Source organism: Leuciscus leuciscus (assembly GCF_965113295.1).
Source record: "Leuciscus leuciscus genome assembly, chromosome: 3".
Lineage (NCBI taxonomy): Eukaryota > Metazoa > Chordata > Actinopteri > Cypriniformes > Leuciscidae > Leuciscus > Leuciscus leuciscus.
Genome location: NC_138727.1, coordinates 30,263,036 through 30,284,989, shown reverse-complemented (window position 1 = coordinate 30,284,989; position 21,954 = coordinate 30,263,036). Strand labels below are relative to the sequence as shown.

Sequence of the window (21,954 nt, the reverse complement as noted above, 5' to 3'; positions counted from 1 at the left end):
ATTCTATGAAGACAGATACAAGCTCTGGCACTGCAGATATTCCATGTGATGTCACTAGATCCAGCAATTTAAGAGTTCTGTCAGGAACTGCAGTTCTTTAAGGATCACCAGAGACTCTAGTAACCACGCACTGTTCTCTCCACTTCCATTAGACAGACGGTACCGCAGCTTTACCCTGCAGACTATCAGAATGTTGAACTCCAACATCACGTAATATTAGAACTGAAACCACTACCAACCCTTCAGCACTGCACTTGAACAAGAGGGGATTTCTGACCTGTCATAATCCACAGAATAATAGCTGCCGGTTTACTGCATCCCTTCATGCATTTTTTGCCCACTAGTCTGTGCCTATTGTCGCTCATGGGCAGCACTTAGAGTAGGTTTTTGGAGCTTTGATCTGCAATGAAGAACATTCATTTAAATGAATGCTTGCAGAGTCTTCCATTCTGCAGACAACTCTGAACAAACTAGAGGATTTGTTGATCATTTAGGTCAGAGTTGCACTACATGCAGAAGTAATAAGTACCAAATGTTTCACAGATATAACTGACAAAACAGACTATACAGTTGTGCTGACTGACCCTTTGTGTTTCTTGCAAAACTTTATTAAGGCACAAAGTTATGAACTTTGCAACTTATGAAAACCAGCAACTACTTTATCTCAGACTCACTTATTTAAAGTCTGCTAACCGTAGACAAATTTAAAAACACCCAGTGAAACAATGATACAACCGTCACTTTTAGACAATGAACACCAGACTACAGAAATCCTGAAGAGACAAACTTAAAAGAAAAAATAAATAAAATCCTGCATTTCTGAAGTTGACAGTTAGTGGGACATTTTCAACATTATGTTCAGTAATATTCTTCGTAAAAAATATAATTTGAACAATATCAATACTTATGGCTCGATATATTCACTGCGGCATTTTTGGATGTTTTAGAATATTCTGATGCCGACCAAAGTGCTGATAGCCATGCTTAGATTTACAAGATTTTTCAACTAAAGTAAATATTCTCAGTAACACGACAAATAACAAAAAAAAGAGAAGTTAAGAAAGCATCTGATGATAGGGATGTGGATATGTTTTGCACATGCTCTACAACTCTTTTTTTCATTCGTGTCTACCCTCAATGGAATGAGTTAACAAAAATACCTGAACATTTTTCAATGAAGGTGTCAAGCACCAATGGCAGTTCAAAGGTACTTAACAGCCGACGCAAAGGAAAGGCAAGATGTTTTGATCCACTGAAACAAACTTCAAAACAGTTTGTTTTGGCCAGATTTTATTAGAAAAGATGTCACACATGTTCATTCTTCAATAAAGTATATTGGGGCATTTAAGGTATGTTTACACGACAACAGTGTACTACAAACAGACAATAACGCCAATGAACGAACAGTGTATGATTATGATTTAGGCAGCATTACAGGTCAGAAGTCAGATTGGATTGGAACATTCAGAATATTTATCCAGTTCTATTTGGTTGAAGATCGGAGTCACGCCGGTATGGAGACGGGTTTGTTCTTCATGGAATCCACATTGACAATTCTTATTTCGAATTTTGCAGTATTTTATTAGTGATTTTTCTGTGCACATCGTCATCATAATTTTTTTGTTTTTAAAATCATGAGCCCTCGCAATCTTTAATCATTTTTTTTTTTTTTTATCAAAAACATTAGCATCCCCTCCCTCTTCCCCCTGACATCACATCCTTGATGTGTACACTGGTACGAGGGCTGAGCATCATGTCACTCACATGAAATCATCTCAGCAATCAGCAAACGACAACGTCCTATCAAAACTATTTAAGCGTAAACTGTGTATGTTTAAGAATTGCTTTTGTGTACCTTGCACATTTGTAATGTCTTAAGCACTCTTTATCTGTGCACTGTGTTTAAGCATATGTTTATGTGAATACTGTGCATATCAGTACATTATTTAGTACATACAAATTATTATAATTTTTCTGTATGTTTGGGAAGAATGACAAGCAAGTGATTCTGATTTGTCCAAAAAACATTTTTGTTTGTGCCAATTGCACTCCAGATACCCATTCCTACTATTACACAACTTGCAGTCTGCGTGCAATGTTCTCCCACAGTGCCTCCACAGACAAAAGGGAGCATTTGACTATCTGACATATCTGTCCTCTTTTGCACTTCATGTACAGTTGGACTGTGTAGCATTGGCCAACTGCCTACTCTTTGAGGGCCTGTTGCATGTCAGACACGCAGACGTGACAGAAGTCTCTGACCTGTCTCTGGCAGCTGGGAATGGCACGTCCATCCCCCACCCAAAAAACAAACGTGTTGCTGAGAGCTGTGCGGCAAATTGTCGCACCCGACGTCAGCCCATGACCTTTGACTTCAGCTGGCAGCTGGTTTGGTTACAGTGTTGAAAAGAAGGGCGCCCATGCACTGCAAGTACAAGTGAAGCAGTAGGAAGCTACTTGTTACATTTGTGACCAATAGTAATCCCAAACACGTCAACCCAGTTTATTTGGACGCCAAAGGTGAGACAGCAAGAGAGAATGTAGATTTAACACAGCCTGGTCACCTGAGAGCCTCATGTCACTGAGTCTTCACATATGAGTCAGACTAGACATACTTTAGGTTATTTTTAAACATATTCTTTAGTCTGAACTCCAAAAAAGCCATTTACACTGGTTGTAAGCTTTAGACAGGGAATATGAAATACACAGCCTGCTATCAGTGGATCTTTAAAGATTTTTTTGTCGCTTGCAAAAATAGTCAATATTTATTGCAACATTTCAGTCATGAAAGAAACCATACTAAATATTGATTTTTTATTTATTTATTTTTTGGTTGTAAGCTTTGTAATTTGTGAGATATTTTCTCTAGTAATACCTTGATGTCTTACACATCTAGGCTACATGTAATCATTCAGGTATACAATGAGTATTTTGGTCAATGAAAAATATGGTAAAAAAAAAAAGAAAAAAGATCTTGTTTAAAACACACCTGCCAAATTATTAGAAATATACTCTTTGCATCTTTGATTCTATATGGGTTTGATAAACTTTGATTCACAAGTGGAAAACATTCAAGACAGTTGCCAATCTTCCCAGAAGTGAACGTCCCAGCAAATTCAGCCCAAGGTCAGACCATGCACTGCCAAAAAAATAAAATAAAAAAAATATTACACAAAAAAAAAATAAAATAAAAAATCCCAAAACACCCAAGAACTACACCACAGACTCTACAGGCCTCAATTAACATGTTAAATGTTAACGTTCATGGCAGTACAATCAGAAGAAGACTGGACAAGTATGGCATGTTTGGAAGGGTTGCCAGGAGAAAGCTTCTTCTCTCTAAAAAGAACATGCAGTACAGCTTTGGTTTGCAAATTTGCATCTGAACAAACCACAAGACTTCTGGAAGAAGGTCCTTTGGACAGACGAGACCAAATTGGAGATGTTTGGCCATAATGCACAGTACCTCATTTGGCGAAAACCAAACAGCATATCAACACAAACACCTTATACCAACTGTCAAGCACTGTGGTGGTGGAGGAGTGATGATTTGGGCTTGTTTTGCAGCCACAGGACCTGGGCATCTTGCAGTCATCGAGTCGACCATGAACTCCTCTGTATACCAAAGTATTCTATAGTCAAATGTGAAGCCATTTGTCCGACAGCTAAAGCTTTGCCGAAATTGGGCCATGCAACAGGACAATGATCCTAAGCACACCAGCAATTCTAAACCAGAATGGCTGAAAAAGAAAAGACCCAGTCAACGGTATGCACCTTTAATTAAGGGAGCTGTGCATACACAGATGCCCACAAACCTCAATGAACTGAAGCAACTGATGTAAAGGAGAAGTGGGCAAAAATTCCTCCAGAACGATGTGAGAGAATGATCAAGTTGCTAAAGGTGGTTGTACAAGCTATTTAATCATAAGGTGTACTTAGTTTGTCACACATGGCACATGTCAACCATTTGAAGCCTTGGCTGGAGCCTCCAGACAGCTCTATGTTTAATATGGTGAACAAACTGGAATGTTTCTGGAAATTTGTTTGGAGTGTTTGTGTGTATGTTTGCATTTACTGTAAATATTCATTTTTCCTGGTTGCTGAAATTATACCATGCTAAATTCAAAAATAGAAAATAATATCTTAAAGAAAAAAAATTTTCATTAAAAGAATGAAAATCTTGTGAAGAAACATATTTTGGCATACAGCCATGTGTAAAAGAAAGGGCACCCTTTTGAATACTTTTAAGTATCAGGACATAATAAAATAATCATCTGGTCTTCAGCAGGTCTTAAAATTGGGTAAATACAACCTCAGATTAACAACACCACATGACATATTACACCAAAATAGCTTTCTTCACAAGATTTCATTATTTTAATTAAAAGAAAATTCTTTAAGATATCAGGATATTAAAATATATATATTTTTTTTTCTATTATCTAATCAGGAAAAATACATTTTTACAATAAATGCAAACACACACAAAAACACTCCAAACTAATTTCCAGAAACATTCCAGTTTTTTCACCATATTTAACACAGAGCTGTCTGGAGCCTCCAAGCCAAGGCTTCAAATGGTTGCACTCATTCCAGGCATTATTCTCAAAAATCCAGCTGTGATTTTAAAATGCTAAACCTTCACTAAATTCTGTCTCCTAAACCTCAATCATTCTTTCCAACCTCGCTTCTGTCTGCGCTTTCAATGGTTCCTCTGAAAACACATGTACTGTACACAATGGATTTCTTTGTCCAGGCATTTTTCCTGTTAGCTTGGGGATAAAAAGATGGCAGAAAAAAACAGACACCCAGCTTCCTGCAGACATTATCTGTCATGCAAATGTTTAACGAGACATTTCAGTCACCTCAGAACATTTTCACCATAGTTACAGGTGCAATATTTGACTCTCACATTATTCGTTATTGTTCGTGCATGTACACAGAAGACATGCTAATGAAAACTGAATTACATTTTTCACCTTTCCTTCAGCACAGACAAAAATTGTATATCACAGTTCACACACCAGCAATTCCAAACAATGCCCACAAAAGGGGTCCAGACTTTGACAGTAATTTTCTGGATGTAGAAGAATGGCCTACCTTTGGTACAGTGTTGCACTCTTTCAGTCTGCTCAAACTGCCCAATAGGTTAACTTATGCCTGTAGAAAGAGAGGGAATATAAGCTTGTGTATACACAAAATATGATTGATTTTCTTTTCTCACAAAATCTGGGACTTTGATGTGACCTGGTTTTAATTAATATGTTAATATCATAATTGACAGTCCCAATTGTAAGGTAAACTTTGTACCAAAAGCTTTTAACCCAGATATTGTATACACATCAAAAGAAACTGAATTTAAATAGGACTAAAAAACCTCAAACCCAGAGCGGGGGATAAGGACAAAGAGGGTTACTTTAATTAAAACCACACTGGCATTTTGAACAAACAAATCTTTTCCCAGACAACAATGACTCATAACCTTTACAATCCCTTTCGAAAATCGAATTACAAAAAGTGTGATGACTTAGTTGTGCTCATTCGTCTTGATCAAGAAAGTCATAACAAACAACTTCTTATTTGCCCTCAAAACCTTGATATACACACTCCCAAACATCTCAGCTGATGAGAGACAAAAGTGAAGAGTATGAAAAGGAGTGTGTGTCCCGAATCCCGAACAAAGAAGACCACAGCTGCACACTGAGGCACAACTGTGCCGACCGTCTGTCCACATGGCAGCATGAGACGCTGCGTGAGTGCCGCATGACAAAGCAGTGGCTCACCGACCTGCAAACCATGTGGTGTCCTTGCAAAATACTCCCTCATTAGATCTTTCTTGAGACACTTGGGGAGTGACTCATGTGTGTTAGACATACTGAACAACACAGTCTCTCCACATTCCACCAACAGTGCTGAAAAAACAGCTCCCTGATTAAATATTGTCTTTAAAAAGTTGTTAAAAATGAAGGAAGGTGTAGGAGTATTTGAATAGTGAGTCATTATAAAAATCCTCTTATCACATGTGATATTGGTTACCATGGTAACACAGTCCGTAAGAAGCGTTCTCAGTGTCTACACTGGTAAAACGCATGGAAAAGATAAAATTCTCTCTCTAAACAAAACAAAAGCAACTTGTTCATGATGCGAAGGGCTCATTAGGTGTGCTGACACATTCACAAAATTGATTTAACTGTAAGTTCACCTATATTTTGAAATTCAAAATAAGATCGTTTTCTGTTACAAAGTAGTGATACACCAAAATTATTTATTTTATTATTTTTTTGACAGAAACGCCGAAACTTTTAGCCGAAAACTTAAACCAAAAATCTAATTTGATTTAGGGTAACTGAACTCTTTTTGCTATTCAGTGTGTTGTGTTCTCAGGTGTTAAATCAAACCAGTCGAAGCAAAGTTCTTCACAATGAGTAACTTCTCTACATCTGAAAACATTTTACATATTGGAACTCAAACATTGTTTTTGTTCATGGTGAAGTGTGTCAAAACTGCTGACAAATGTATACCTGTTGTAGCTTATCCACGTTGTATGAACAAAACAGACACTGACACAGTCAAAACTGACACAGTGTTTGTTTGGATATATGCATTTGAGAGAGTGTTTGTTAGATTAGAAATGGGACAAATTATATCTTAAAATTCAGCATTAAATGAAAATTCACCCTATATATTTTCAAAATGCATGTTCTAGATCTTATTTGTGAACAATTCATCTAGGCTTCATTTTCAAAATATTTTGACCTCGTAATGTTTAATCAAAATGTTTTGCCCCTGCAAGCTCTTGTTCATCTGCCCCCACTTTTGAGAGAAATGCCCCATCTCAAAATCCAATCAACAACCAATGAATAGAAGCAAGTTCTCATCCTACATTTTTTCTTTTTCAATAATCTGTTACACTCAGGTGCAACAACTAATCCATCTGTGTGCCGTGCTCGGAAACCATCAGCTAGTCACGTTGCTTTCGGTCTTGTGGACTACAATGGCTGCCGTGTGCACCTGTCCGTTAAGTCCATGAGACGTAGGTTGACCCATTTTAGGTGTCAAAAGTGTGCTCACGGTCGATATGCGCCCTCGATGCGCACTTTTGCCGAGCCCGCAATGAAGCGAGCTCCACAGCAGAAAGTGGCATTATGTCACGAAAGTGCGAACTCATAGGAAGACCGCGAGTGCTCAGGGTGCCATTTGGGACAGGGCCCAAGTCTTGTTAAACTTCACAAACTGAAGTGAACGAGCGGTGGTGGGTGCATGTGCATCAATCAGACGGAGCTACTTAAAATTCTACTTGAAACACAAGTAATCATATTTATGAGAGCAGTAACAGTAAATGCACTATTGTTGGAATAGCCCATTAATTTAATATAATTAGCCTATGTTCAGATGAGTGAATGTGTGTTCTTTATACCTCATACAAGTCAATCAACATTTTGTAATTTTGTTTATTATCTTTTTTAATTTAGTCAATTTAAATTCTGCTTTAAAATAGTAAGCAATCAGTATTTCTAGGTTTAGCATGTCATGTTTGTATTTTAACCCTTTTTTTGCTCATAATGTACTACATACATTCACTATATTTGTTTTCATAGGCTTTATATTACACATTGTTTGTAGGACAGAATTGGTCAGTATATAAAATACAATTTATTTTAAATAATGGAATCAATTAAAATGGATTTTTTATTAAAATCGATTAATAAGACAGTTGACAGATTAATCGATTATCAAAATAGTTGTTAAGTTGCAGCCCAAGTAACAATTACAGAAAAAATTATATGTCGCTATTTCCGTTTCATTGCGACTTAAACACAGTGGTAAAAAAAAAAAAGAAAAAAAAATACAATCAGGTGTCAGATGGTCTGGGTTCCTGCTTGATGGGAAAACAAAACTACTTAACAAAACAAACAAAAACAAAAGTTGTTTTGAAAGGCTGATTCTTTTGCTGCACCGTGCATCTGTTTTTCAGTTTATCTTGGCTTACAAAACATGCAAAACATGTGCTATTGGAAGTTCAAAAAAAGGTTTAAAAACAGAGACAAATTACAATCTTTTTTAGAGACCATCATTATAATGAAGAAAGAAAAAGCACCATGAGAAAATCTAGATGAGTTTCACATGACTATCATGCACTGTGCTCATAACACACTGATACTGTGTGACAGAAAGAGAGTTAGATGACAACCAGGTGTGTCTATCAGCATTTAATGCAAAGGGCACAAGCATAACCCAGCGGAAGACTACACAGAGACTTCCAGGGCGAACAGGAAATGAGGAGTGAGGAGGCACAGAACAGAAGCCAAAACAGTGGAGGTGATGTCAGAGGAAAACCCCATTTTGAGACTTTACCATGAACTGACTATTGTTTCTGAGTGGACAGATTGAACATAGTGTCCACACATGGAGACAGAACTGCACGACAGTAAGATGAAGTTTGAAGACTGCATGTCCCAAGCTGACTGGTACAGTTAAATTATAAGCTTGAAGTTACTCAAAATTGCTTTTCTTTCTTCCCTCTCCAGGCAAGTAGACCCAGATGCACAGATTCTCACAAGTTCTCAATTAAAGATGATTAAAAGAATGTGTGTTAGCTAAAGTTAACGCAATAACATGTTAAGTTCCTCTGTCCTTACTTGTCTTTAAAGTAAAAACTGCAATTCAATGACACTTTATGGACTTCTTGTCATAGATGTTTTTACCGCTGTCTTCCAATGGTAATTTTGAATGACTCTTTTATATGACTCGGGAATAACAAGTCTCAGAGAGAGTTATTCGTTCATTGTTTTTGTGACCAAGTATGCGTAACATCCTTTCGTTCATCAAATCGGTTTCCTGTACAGAGCCTATTCGTCTGTTATTTAATAAAAGGACTAACGACTAACAGTTGAGTGAATTAATCATAATGGGTTTCTCATCAGAATATGGTAAGTTTGCATAAACAGACATGTTGAGGGAATTTGTCTACTGAAAATGTAAGGTGTAACATTTAAATTTAACTTTTGTTTGTTTTGCTGAATGAGATTCAAAGATCTAAGACAGGAAAATTATCCATTCTTCACATCACTAGTACTAATTGTGATTTTACTCTTAATATTTGGTGATAATAACAGAGTCCGAGGACGTGAACAGTTCTGAGTTGAACGTCACGGGTTGCCATCTCATAATTATGGCAATTACGACATGGCCTTTGCCAATGCAGCAAAACAGCAAGTAACTTGACATTCTGAAGTAGAAAGACTGAAATAGTATTTTCTTATTAAACATACTCCAATAATCTTTGCTTTATTTACAACTTTGAAAACTATATTTTTACAGTGTAATAGCAAATAAAGTAAATGGGTTAATTATGTCAAGCATATTTGAATACTTTACCATACATTTACCATACCAAAAACGAAGCAAGTGAAGCAAAAAAAAACGACCTCAACGCTGACAGTTTGTCAGATCCCGTCAGCAGACCTCAACAGAAAATGGAGAGAAACGAGTACTAATACCACACATAATGGCTTTTTGAGAGCTAAATGTTAAAGAGTGGACATCTCTCTCTTTCTGATGTTCTCCAGGGATGTCCTAATGCTAGGTTATTGATTTACTAGCCTCAATATATAACATACACACACACACACACACACACACACGACATGAATCAGCAGAAAGAGAAAGTTTGAAACAGAGAAAACAATCTTATAAAAGATTTATAGATAAGAGCACATATTTCATGAGTATAAATGAGAACATTTCTACTATGAGAGCTTTCAGGATTAGGCCTAATGCTTAAAACAATACTTTAATAACAATACTTTAAATATTTAACAACAGAAGACCTCAGACAGTCATGTTAAACATTGTAAACCATCTGGTTTATTTGGACAATCAATACAAAGGATCAAAGTCAACATGAAAGAGCAAAAAATATATTAGTATTGACTGTATGGCACTGATGCTGACAGAAATATCTTAGATAGAATAGGTAAGTGGATCTACAAAATCTCCCGACCGTCCTTTAATAGGACACCACTGATCTGATATAACAGCGATATTTATAACACTGGAAACCAAAGGATGAGGATCTGTTAAAGCTCTGGAGCAGGCCCACTCTCTTAACGCATGTTATATAAATATGTGGCCTCTTTTAGGTTTGCACTGTGATCTGGATTTAATTCATTGTTTATAAATTATTAATATCATGTCATAAAGACACAGTGTTAACTGTTAAGGATTCTCTACAGCCACAAACAGATCCTCTGCTGTAAAAAGTACACACTGCGGGAATTTCAACAGATGGAATATTCCCACAGTGATGGGGGGGGTTTGACGAAACCCAACTCCAGCTCCTCCAAAGCTACAAATTCTTCCATACAATGACCACTCGCCATACAGTTTTATGAACCTGTCAGAAAAGACAGCTTGCCATAATTTTGCTTAAGTCTTTCCAGATTTTGATACTCGTTGCTATCAGTCCACTACTCTTTGGACTGCTCTGCGCAGAACTGGGAGGAAAACCAGCCGGAAATGTATGTGAGCCAAAGCTACAATGCAGAGTAAGAGTAAACCAAGGATGGGTCGCATCTAATAACTGCCTAGTAGTCATTGACGGCTTAGAAAGGTTGACTTATTTATTTACTTGTTTTATTTTTAAAATGTATAATTTTTTTTAGAAGTGGTACTTTATTTGCTTTCTTTGATTCTATTAAGTTTTTGTCCACAAGAAATAAACATGTTTGGATGAACCCAAAATCAGCCTGATACAGGGCTTCCAGGGATAGTTCACAAAAAAAAAAAAAAAAAAAAAAAATTCATCCATCAGCATTCTGCCATCATACTCAACCATTTCATTCATTTTTTTAAACACAAAGATATTTTTTATAAAACCTGACAGATTTCTGTCCCTCCACTGAAAGCCCATTACACCAATTTGCAGCTACAAGAAGTAATCCACAATAACCAAGAGGTTATTCCAAGTCTTCTGAAGACAGAGACAATCGCTCGCTGAAGCCCCCCTAAAAAAGGCCAAGAGACGTCCCTGGCGGTCACAAAGAACTGCAGAGTGCCAAACAGTGAGGCTGACCTGGAAACAGGCCTGAGAGTTTCCTGTCTGGCACGTGGGAGTGTAATTGGGAGCAGCCACACAATAAAATGGCCATAATGGCCAAAAGATTAACAGGAGTGTGACTAGTGGTTTGGAACCTACTAAGAATGTGTGTGTGTGAGACACTGAGCACTGCACACTCACCATTAAGTGAATCCATGAAAGGGGCATAAACCTACTTGTGTACAAAATAAGCCTGTGACTGACAACAAACCCAATCATTGACTCATAACCTGTCTGAGTAGGACTGAGTCGTCGTGAACTTGACTACCGTCCCAGTGCAGATCCTGCTGAATAAATGCAGGTAACTGCAACAATCAATGTAACTGTTTATAAAAATGTAATTACATATTTCAAATGAGAGATGAAAAGGTTCATTCAAAAACGAAAATTCTGTCATCCTTTACTCACACCAATGCCGCTTCAACCCCATAAGGCAGGGGTGTCCAAAGTCGGTCCTGGAAGGCCACTGTCCTTTAGCTCCAACTTGCCTCAACACACCTGACTGGAAGTTTCTATGCAAGACCTTGATTAGGAGTTGTTCAGGAGTTTTAATTGCGGTTGGAGCTAAACTCCCCAAGACAGTGGCCCTCCAGGAGAAGGATTGGACACCCCCGCTATTAGATGGAAGGTGAATGGAAATCTGATGGGTTTGGAACAACATGAAGATGATTTTTGGCTGACCCATCCCTTTAACTACAAATCACTCTTTTAACTGAAAAGCAGGATTTCTGGTCCAACAGCTGCCGACGCCGTATTGAGCTTTACGATTTCTCCCATTCATAAACATGTATTTGTTTAACGACATCAGCAGGACTTTCTTCCTGACAAGAACAAAGTAAATAACAAAAGTCAACAGATAAACAAAACAAAAGCTATACAATGAATATAAGATTATTACAAAAAAATTAAATAAAACTAAGATACCCTCAGGTGATAAATATATATTTTTAAAGTACATCAGTAAAACTGGTGTCTATTTACATTAAAAACTGTGCAGTCCAGTAAAATATATTTTCCCCCCTCAAATTAATAGTTTTATGTACTAAAACCACCACTAACAGTTTGTTTTGACAATCTTTGAGAGAGTTCAAGCCTTTATTAACAAGGCCAGACCCTCCCAAAAATTCGCAATCTGTCATCCATCCTCTAATCTGAACCTCTCTTGATAAAGCCTGTTTTCTTAACACATGCTATGTCTAGACCTACCCCCAAAAAAATCAATTGTGAATCAATGGAAACCACAAATGGCAACTTGTACGTAGGTTTTAACTAGGTGTAATTAGCTTAGGTCTAGACTAGAAGTAGTCTTTATCTGTGAAACACAATTTTATCTGAGGAAAACCAAGAATCCAATAAGATTAGATGACTGGGGACATTTCTACCTTCATTACAGGGACACACAAGCCTAGCCAGAAAAGTCAGCAAACAACAAAGGGACCTTCAACCATCAGTGCCCACGTGTTCTGTGAGCTCAAATATTCTGAATGACCCTGGATTGTTTATGTACGTGGCTGTAAGACTAAGATCACACTTCACTCCCTTCTCAAGCTCCACTATGTTACATAGCTAGTTCCCACAGTGAAGCAGGAGCTTGATAACAGTTTTAAGAGCTGTAATGCATAAAAAAAATTATGAGATATAGCTTGGAAAGTGGTTTAAAAGTTTAAAATTCTAAATTCATTCAGTTGGACATTCAGGTCTCTCACAGCCACAGTCCAGTATCACTAAGACTAAGGAACTGTCCTAGAAAATTAAGCGTTTGCATAATAAGCTTACATTTATTGCTAGCTAACAAATAAAAAATAGTTCTTACCAATTAAAATGAGACTAGTTACTGGTAAACTGCTGGTACCGTGGGGCAGAGAGAGTTACAATGTACGGAATTAATTCTGTAAAAAAGTGCCATTGCACTAAAAACAGCACAAAAATTTCTAATTTGCAAACATCAGAAGCATCAGTAAAGCGTCAGACTGTACGACAAGATATTTCTTATATAATATTGTAAAAAAGGATATCTTCATTCTAAAGTTTTTGTTTCCTACAATCAAAATTTTCAAAGAAAAATATAAATGCACTGCTTCAGATGGCAACTGTATTTTCAAGAGGATAAGATTTAAACATATTTGGATGTGCAGTCAGTGGACAAATAAGCAAAGATTTTGCAGCGACCGGATATGCTGTGACCCATCTCATTCCTTTCATTCATTCGCTCTCAGAGCAGGGTCATGGCCTTACAGCTGATTTCAAGACAGTTTAAGCCTTTTAAATAAATGACATCATGCCAGATGAGCCAACGAGATGCTGTGTTTGATGCATTCTTCTTTCCCCTTGCCTTGTTCTATTAATTTAATTAAGTCTTCTTTTAATTCAGTATATTTCTTCTAGTCTTCCCTCTCTTTCTCCAATGTAAGCATACTGAATGAGAAAATTCTGTTCTGAGGGAAGGGAAGAACACTCAGTGATATCTTTTCCAGCTGGATGAAGTAGAGCTGTCGTCATGGTGAGATCACTAATGTCATGAGAGGTCAAACATCATTGGGACACAGATGGAAGGGAAGAAGGAAAGTTCAGAATCTGGGAAATGAGCCACTTCATTTGTTCTTGCCAGACTAGCAAGTTTACTAATGAATTTCAAAATTGGTTGGACAAACATCTCATGACCATTTAGAGAGTGTTTTCAGATTTCCAAGTAATTTTCATGGTTCAGTACGGTTTTTAAAATTTTGTAATAATGCTCAACACTATTTTATGTGTTATGTTTGTTTTCATTCAGTATCCATTTTAAAACCTAACGGTTGATTAATCAGTTATCGGCCAGTGTGGTCCAACCTAGATATCTTTATTGGTAAAATTCACTATCAGTTGACTGTCAACTCAGTTTCACCCGACAATGTTTACTGCGCCTAGAGGGAGAAAACGACATTCTGTGATCAAATACAATCAACTTGTTTACACACTCCACAGAGCCACCCAATGCATTTAGTTATAACTGTGAGTTTTAGTTTGCGTGCTCAGGATTTATCATGGATTCACTGCATTAACAAAGCAAAATTCTAATAGTATTTTTATTTTTCATATAGTTCTTACAGAGTGAATATAATTCTAATACTCAGCTTTTCGTGCACACCCCTAATTCTCACCTCCAGCCTTTTGTTATTACAAACTGAGTAGTGCCTTAGTTGAAATTTCCCAATGTTCTCTGAGCAGCTCTCTAAAACTCTACCACATCATAGGAGATGGTCCCCAGTTCTTTTGGAAAATCACTGGAATAAGATGTGTTCAGAGCAGAGGAGTCAGTATCTTTGTCAATACTTGGGGTAGAATGACAGTCAGTGTGTGGCTACACCTCAATAATGTCTGAATCATCACAAAGATTCAAACTCTGGGGGTTTTGCATTGTCAAGCTACAGTATTCACCTGTCTTGTCTGTCTGTCCAAATATACATGACGATGTCTAATTGAATACTTGAAGGATTAAATACACATTTGTTATATTTTACCTCTGTAAGACAAAACAATAACACCGGGTCTAACTTAAAAAAATCCATGTAAATGCACTTTTCAAGTCAATTTTATTTGTATGCACATGCTTTCCACAAAGCATTTCCAATGTTTCAAAGCAGATTTATTTAAAAAGCATGTTAATGTTTATAATACTTAAACTTAGTATCGCATTGTACCTCTTCACATATGCTTTAACCTTGATCATTTGTTTAAACTATGTGTAAAGGACTGATCCCATGATTTCTATGTAATGATACACCGAATCTATTAATGAGGACAAATCTAATGTGTAGCTTATTCTGCTCTGCATAAAAGTAATACAAAAAGCCTGAATGAATCGATTTTCTTCACAATTTCACTGTAAAATCAGATTGAATTCTTCTCCTGAATTAAATATTTTGGATTGTAAATGAGACATTACAATTAACAGTCAGGCACACACAAACAGGTTATTTTAAAACAGACAAAGGCATGAAGTGAATTTACATTACATCGTTTTAAATATGCAAAAGGAAATAATATGTTTTTATTGATTGAAATCTGTTTTTCTGTCTCCCTTAGTTTCTTAATCAGTTCTGTTTGGGAGTTAAAGTTGGGCAAATTACTCATGGGAAATCAGAGGCAACTGAGTGTGAAGAGTGTGGCTCTGGTAATCCTGAAAGCCAAGGGCTAAGCGCACCTGATGACTGGTGCCAAGCATTTATACCAGCAGAGCATTCGCTGGCCTCCAGGTGCTCCATTGCGGTTCCTTGCTTAGGACCTATCTGGTTTCACTTTCCCTGGTGACTGTTTCACGGAGGGTTACAGTTCTCTTTGAAGGTTTGCCCCCTTTTCTGAGGGGGAGCTTTGGTAAAATAACACCAACTAACATCTGAGTCTTTTGTGTAGCCCCAGCTCTTAAAAAAAATGTGCACATCTGAAATCTAACTCAAAGTATCCATTTTACACTTCTTAAGAAATCAAAATCATTCAAAACATGCAAAAGTCCAATAGCAGAAATGTTATATATTTTTTAAATAAACGTAGCCAGAAGCTGAAAAATATGTATGCATAAAAGTGTCCCATACATAGCTGGATTATATCCCTCAAATTTGACATGAAATGTAAATGCATGTTTAGTTAAACAGATCACACACATATGACTTAGTTCTCCGCCTTGCTGAGATGCATAAGCAGCAGCTGTTTTTTTTTCATACAAACTGAACTGCTTTGTCCACACACATGCCCAGAGGACCATGCATTCCCTTCTCTGGTAGTGAACAAGGAACTGAGGAAAATGGGAAAACATGGACTAAGTAGGCTACTCATTTTCTTGAGGTCAACAATTCAAAGACTACATCCCACATTCTACCCTATGAAGGATGTTGATTGTTGACTACAGACTAAAAAACAAACAAAAGTGGCACTAGAACTTATTGAGAAATAAAGAAAGAAGTGTTTTATGATTCAACATCTCACTACATTAACTTTTATTTTAAGCAGAAGCACTTGAAAAGCATGGACACCCCTCAATGAATTTGGTCACATTGCATTCTTTACAGTCCTTTAGTCCTACATGCATGCATGTAGGTTAAGTGTAATGTGTCAATTGCGACACAATATTAATTAGACATGTTCTATGAGGTCATAATAAGTAACTTAACTTAAAACTATATACAAAATTAGATGTGTCTGTGAACAATAACATCTTAAAGAATGTCCCCAAAATTACAGGTCTTCATGTCGTTTCCCCCTTCTCGTGAAACGGGTGAGGAAGGGACAATCCCTGTTTAACATATTCTGAATGACAGGAGTAGCAAGATTATTCTAAACATCAATTATCTTAACTCTCAATTTTAACAGCAACATGGACATAACATAGTCCCAGTTAAATGGCTATTCATGGATATGGAGGAAGAATTACATTAAGAACGATGTTGAAAAACAGTTGGAAAACGTGACAAAAACATGTATGACCTAAGAGTGACTGTAGCAGGACAATGAGCACGGCGGCGCACGCGACACGCAAATAAAAGACGGTTAAACATGCCGGAAATCTTTTCATAGACTGCACTTTCCCCCACTAACATCAATAAACTGTTTTCATTCATTTAGGAACCCTTTATAATTATCGAATGGAAATGTGTGGTTTAATATCTAGAACTACACGATTGCCTTCGGGCTCGACTGGGCGGAGACCAGCAAGCTGACAACACTGTTTCAAGTGATATTCATTTTTAAGCTAAGAGATGGAAGCATACCGGTAATTACAGTGCGTGGAAAAAAACAACTCCCTTCACCAACGTGGGGGTGAAGGGGGCATGAAATTTATGGGCGTATGTTTTGAACACACCCAGGATCATGCCAACATACAGTAGGCTACAGCATTTTATGAGAACACGTGACGGACTTTTTATTCTCCTGTGTTGTGCTGAATAAATGTAACATGATAACATGGCCAAAATGAAAGACCATCCGTTGGTCACAGTAGGCTACTCGGCCACACACCCAGAACTACAAGAGGCTTCCTTTGACTCAACTGGAGATGAAACCAAAAGCGTACAATCACACAAGCTTATAGCCTACAGTTCTGCAAAACAACTACAACCCGTCCAGAGAAATTCATTGATTGATGATGGGGAGCTTTTGTGCACGTGGGAACTGTCCCATTGTCAAATGACAAAGATGAATTCGACCCCTTTCTTTAACAGGCTCCATGCCTTTTTGTCCAGGCAATTTTCTCATAAGGACATAATACAACAGCAGACAGTATAACTGAGCCATTTTCTTTGGAGTGGGATATTGGCGATCCCCAGTGATTTCCAAATGTAAACCTACTTTAACAGAACGCAGCACAAGTTAAAGCCAAGAGTCTCAGACATAAGATTAGATAATAGTGATCACTTACCCAGAAGCGAAGAGCTCTGCAATTTTTCTATGAAATGAAAACAGCCAACAATTATTTATAAGAGTAGGGCCAACTAAAGATAAATATCCCACGTCCCTGGTGGTGAATAGCGCAGTATATACCTATACCAAAAGGGCAAATTATTAATTCGCCCGATTCAATCCTTCCAGTCTCCTATTGACACATTTCGGTTTCCTCTCCCATTCTCTCTCCCGGAGAACGGAGATTGCTGCGCGTTGCTCGCGTCCCCGTTTCCTGTCCTGCCCAGATTCAGCGCTCGACCAATCAGCCGATCATAAGGAGGTGCGTGGATCGCCCCTCTCTTCACAAGAGCACACCAGCTGACCGCTACTGGTGCAAGAGAACAACGGGCGTGAGGGTGGAGCTTGACGTCCACCTCCCCCTCGCTAGACGTAATGGGTGGAACTAGACGGTCCAACCACACCCTATCCCTACCATAACACTATCGCTAAACAAAACTTCACCCATTGAGTCCATCGAGGTGGAACTGGACTAGATCAGGCTCCACCCATTAGGTCCAGAGGGGCGGAGCTGGATCTGGACGTCACTGGCTTTGCAGTCAGCACCACTGCAACGGAACGGATAGCAGCACATGTGTGCATGTATCATGGCACTGACTGGATTACAGACGGCTAGAATAATGAAATACATATGTTTTATTAGATAGTTATCCAGGATTAGTTTTCTGGAGACCCGTTTTGCATAATTTAGACGCAGTCTTGATTTCTACGACTGTTCGAAATTGTTAAATTGAAGTTAATTTAGAGAACTAAATTTTGTTTTAGAGAACGAAGTAACAAATTAACTAACAGAAAGTAACGTTCTCCCCCCAGCGGAGAAAACCAAAACTGCATGAGATCAACAGTAAGGTTTTGCCCATGGTTTTGCCACTTAAAGTAGGATTACAGCAAACGCCAAGCTATTAACAAAGTGATAATAATTAATAAGAATATATTAATAAGTTAAAAAATTTAAAAATTATAATAAACAATACTAATACTAAAACTATAATAAATTAACTATATTATTAATAATAAATTAACTAATTATTTACAATACATTATATAAATAAGGTAATATGTTTATGTAATTATATAATTGATCATTTAAATATTATATTTTTTATTTGAATACATTTTTAATATAAATACAACCCCATTTACAAAAAGAGAGTGGGGACATTTTGTAAAATGCAATACAATCAAGAATCTGTGATTTGTTAATTATCTTGAACCTTTATTTAACTGACAAAGGTACAAAGAAAAGTTTTTCAATGTTTTCAGTAACTAACTTAATTGTATTTTGATTTTGATGGCTGCAACATTCCCTAAAAAGTTGGGACAGAGGCAAAATAAAAGTATAAAGATTACAGAATATCCAAGTTAAACTGTTTTGAAGCAGTCCACAATAAGCAGGTGAACTGAGGGTAGCCTATCATTAGCCTATCAATGAAGCCCTTAACGCATACAGTACCTAGTGACCCGGGATGTCATTATATTTTTTCTGCACAACAATAATCGAATCTTTGATGACTGAATAAGTGCAATTCACCTTAATTCCACAAGGTGGCAATGTCTGATAAACAATGATGAAGTGAAGTTTCACTCATAGCTACCGCAGAAAAAGAATAGGAAGTATCATCAGCAAACCTTGAAATGTCTCCGAGATTTACTGCAGAGCAAGTACTGAACGCAATCAAATATAGTGTCACTGTCACTTGGTGGTGGATCTGGTAAAGAAGCTGTCAGCAATTAAAATATTGATTTTGAAGAGGTTGAAAAATATGTAGTTTTGAGAATATGTTTGAGATTGTGAATATGAGCCAGATGCTGAATGGACTAGGATATGAGCTTTGACAAGGGCAGTGATGATGGTATAAAACATCTGCTCAAACTGTCCAGAGGGTGCTGTCGTCATTGGCGTTTGTTATGAATAACAAAAGCAGGTTAATATAGTTTGGTCTGTTTTTGTGTTTATCCTAACTTTACTTACTACAGGTGCACCGTGCCCTCATTCTCTCAAATACCATTTTAAAGCCATTTGCTGGTCAATACATATTTGTGAATAATCAACTTTGTTCTTTTGTTTCCCCAGAACAACCAGTACATTTCTAAAATAATCTGAACATTTCAGTGGCAACATTGAATTACAGTAAGTTACCTGCACCACACTCAAGTACTTTATTACTATTAACTTTCTCTGTGTGAAATTGTATTGTTTGACTGTGCACTTGTGTTTTTTAATCAGTTATTCTCTGAAAATCTTCCCTCATGCTCTCAAATCTCATTCATGTTACTCAGAAAAATTATATCACAGGTTTGGCGCCAATAATGCTATGCATTTTTTCTTATATCTTTATCATTTGCATTTGAATATAAGACATTTTAACTCTGAATTATAACTTCAAGTTTAGTATTTTTCGACCAAAAAAAAAAAAAAAAAGAAAAAAGCTAATTAATGGCTTCAGAAGACTTACAACACAACCCATAACACATGAGTTGTGAACTCATTGATTATTTTTAGGATCTTTTCTGGGACATTTTTGGAGCTTAAAGGGATAGTTCACCCAAAAATGAAAATTCTGTCATCATTTACTCACCCTCAAGTTGTTTCAAACCTGTATGAATTTCTTTTTTCTGCTGAACACAAAAGAAGATATTTTGAAAAATGTCGGTAACCAAACAGTTGATGGACCCCAATGACTTCCATAGTAGGAAAAAAAAATTACAATTAACTATTAAAAAGTGTATTTAAGTGTCACCGGCCCGCCGGTGGGCCCAAAGCCAAAACAGTAATATCCTATACTAAGTTTTCTATAACTTTCTAAATTTATTTCACTTCTACAAAAATCTGCCAAATGTCTTCTTTAAAACAAGAGCAATGTTATGTCTATATTCCATTGTTACATTGGCATATAAATTATTCCATAAGCATTCTTGAATTACAACCATTTAAAGGGTTAGTTCACCCGAAAATGAAGCACGCACACGCATCAGCGTCGGCCAATAGTGAGCCTACGTGGTGACGTATAACCCAGACGCGCTGCGCTGGTACACTACGTGAATTCATTCAGGTCCACACAGACGAAAATTAATAGTTGAATAAAGTCGTTATTTTTGTTGTTTTTTGCTCACAAAAAGTATTGTCGTCGCTTGATAAACTTGTGGTTGAGCCACTCACTTGGACTATTTTAACAATGTCTTTACTAACTTTTCTGGGCTGGCAAGTTTCGATCCCATAGAAGCCTATGGAGGAGTGATCCAGCTCTCAGATTTAATAAAAAGTATCTTAATTTGTGTTCCGAAGATGAACGAAAGCCTTACGGGGTTGGAATAACATGAGGGTGAGTAATTACTGACAGAATTTTCATTTTTGGGTGAACAATGTGCATTTTCATGTCTATTAAAAACAAAAAACAAAAACAAAAAAGGGGGGCAGGGGGGTGACACTTAAGGGAAAGGTGACGTGACACAGTGGGAAACATGCCTCTGAAATGTGTTACAGCCGTCAAAATAAAAAAAGTTGCTCAGTACAAAACATTGTAAATCTTTATTTTGTACTTTTATCAGTTAAAAAAAGGTTAAAGAGAATTAACAAATCACAGATTATTGATTTAAGAAATTTTTATTGAGAAATGCTCAATGAGGGTGCTCAACCACAAGCAAATTTTAAAAAAGGAGGAAAAAGTTTGCAAACCACTGCTCAAAAAATAGAAAAATATGTATTTAATGTTCTCACCACAGGTGACATTTCTAGAAAAAGGGGATGATGAAGACCAAGTTTCTCTGATGAAGGGAGCATGACATAAATATTTTTCTATTTTTGGAGCTGTGGTTTGCCAACTTTTACTTCATATTTTACAGAATGTCCCAACTTTTCTGAAAATGGGGTTGCACATTTATTTATTTGTTTGATTTTTTTATTTTAAACTTTATTTATAAAACATTCATTTGGCAAAGCATTTGTACAACCTTAAAAATGAAAACATTGTAATATTTTTAAGGTCTGTAAAACTAAGACAGCTATATTTTGGATAGATAATAACACATGCATGGGATTTCATTCTGATGTTCCAATACTTTTTGTTTGTAAGTACTATTATATCCCATTCATGGGCTCTGTAAACATGTCGTCACATTTTGTGGTTCACACAGGAAGTAGATTTAAGGGGGTGCTAGTGCATGTAGGGGTCTGAAACCAGTTCTAGGTTTAGATCTAGATATAAAGAGAACCACAAAACCTCATAATTTGCGACTGTTCTCATCTCATGAATAATATAAGAGGAAACTTGATTAATCTTTCCTTCCATTAAGGAAAGAGCACAACGAACACAGATCATCGTCAGCATCGTGGGTTGGTTGCCATAGAGATCACAAAGTGCACTGCCTCTGGCGTGCACCCAGTTTCAGGCTAGATCAAAAACAGGAAACATGAAGATTTACTA

The 21,954-nt window shown here is 37.0% G+C and overlaps 1 protein-coding gene across 5 annotated transcripts in view; it reads right to left on the bottom strand.

Moving 5' to 3' along the window:
* raph1b (Ras association (RalGDS/AF-6) and pleckstrin homology domains 1b) overlaps positions 1-17,769 on the bottom strand; it is a 56,593-nt gene extending 38,824 nt beyond the window's left edge. For 3 of the 5 annotated variants that reach the window (XM_082165359.1, XM_082165360.1, XM_082165361.1), the window contains exons 1-2: positions 17,490-17,768; positions 5,101-5,160 (exon numbers count right to left, since the gene is read on the bottom strand). The gene's annotated coding sequence lies outside the window, so the exon portion shown is untranslated. Of the gene's footprint in view, positions 1-5,100; positions 5,161-17,489 lie in introns of all 5 variants that reach the window. The other 2 variants (XM_082165358.1, XM_082165357.1) reach the window with 1 other exon arrangement.
* Positions 17,770-21,954: the final 4,185 nt, after the last annotated feature.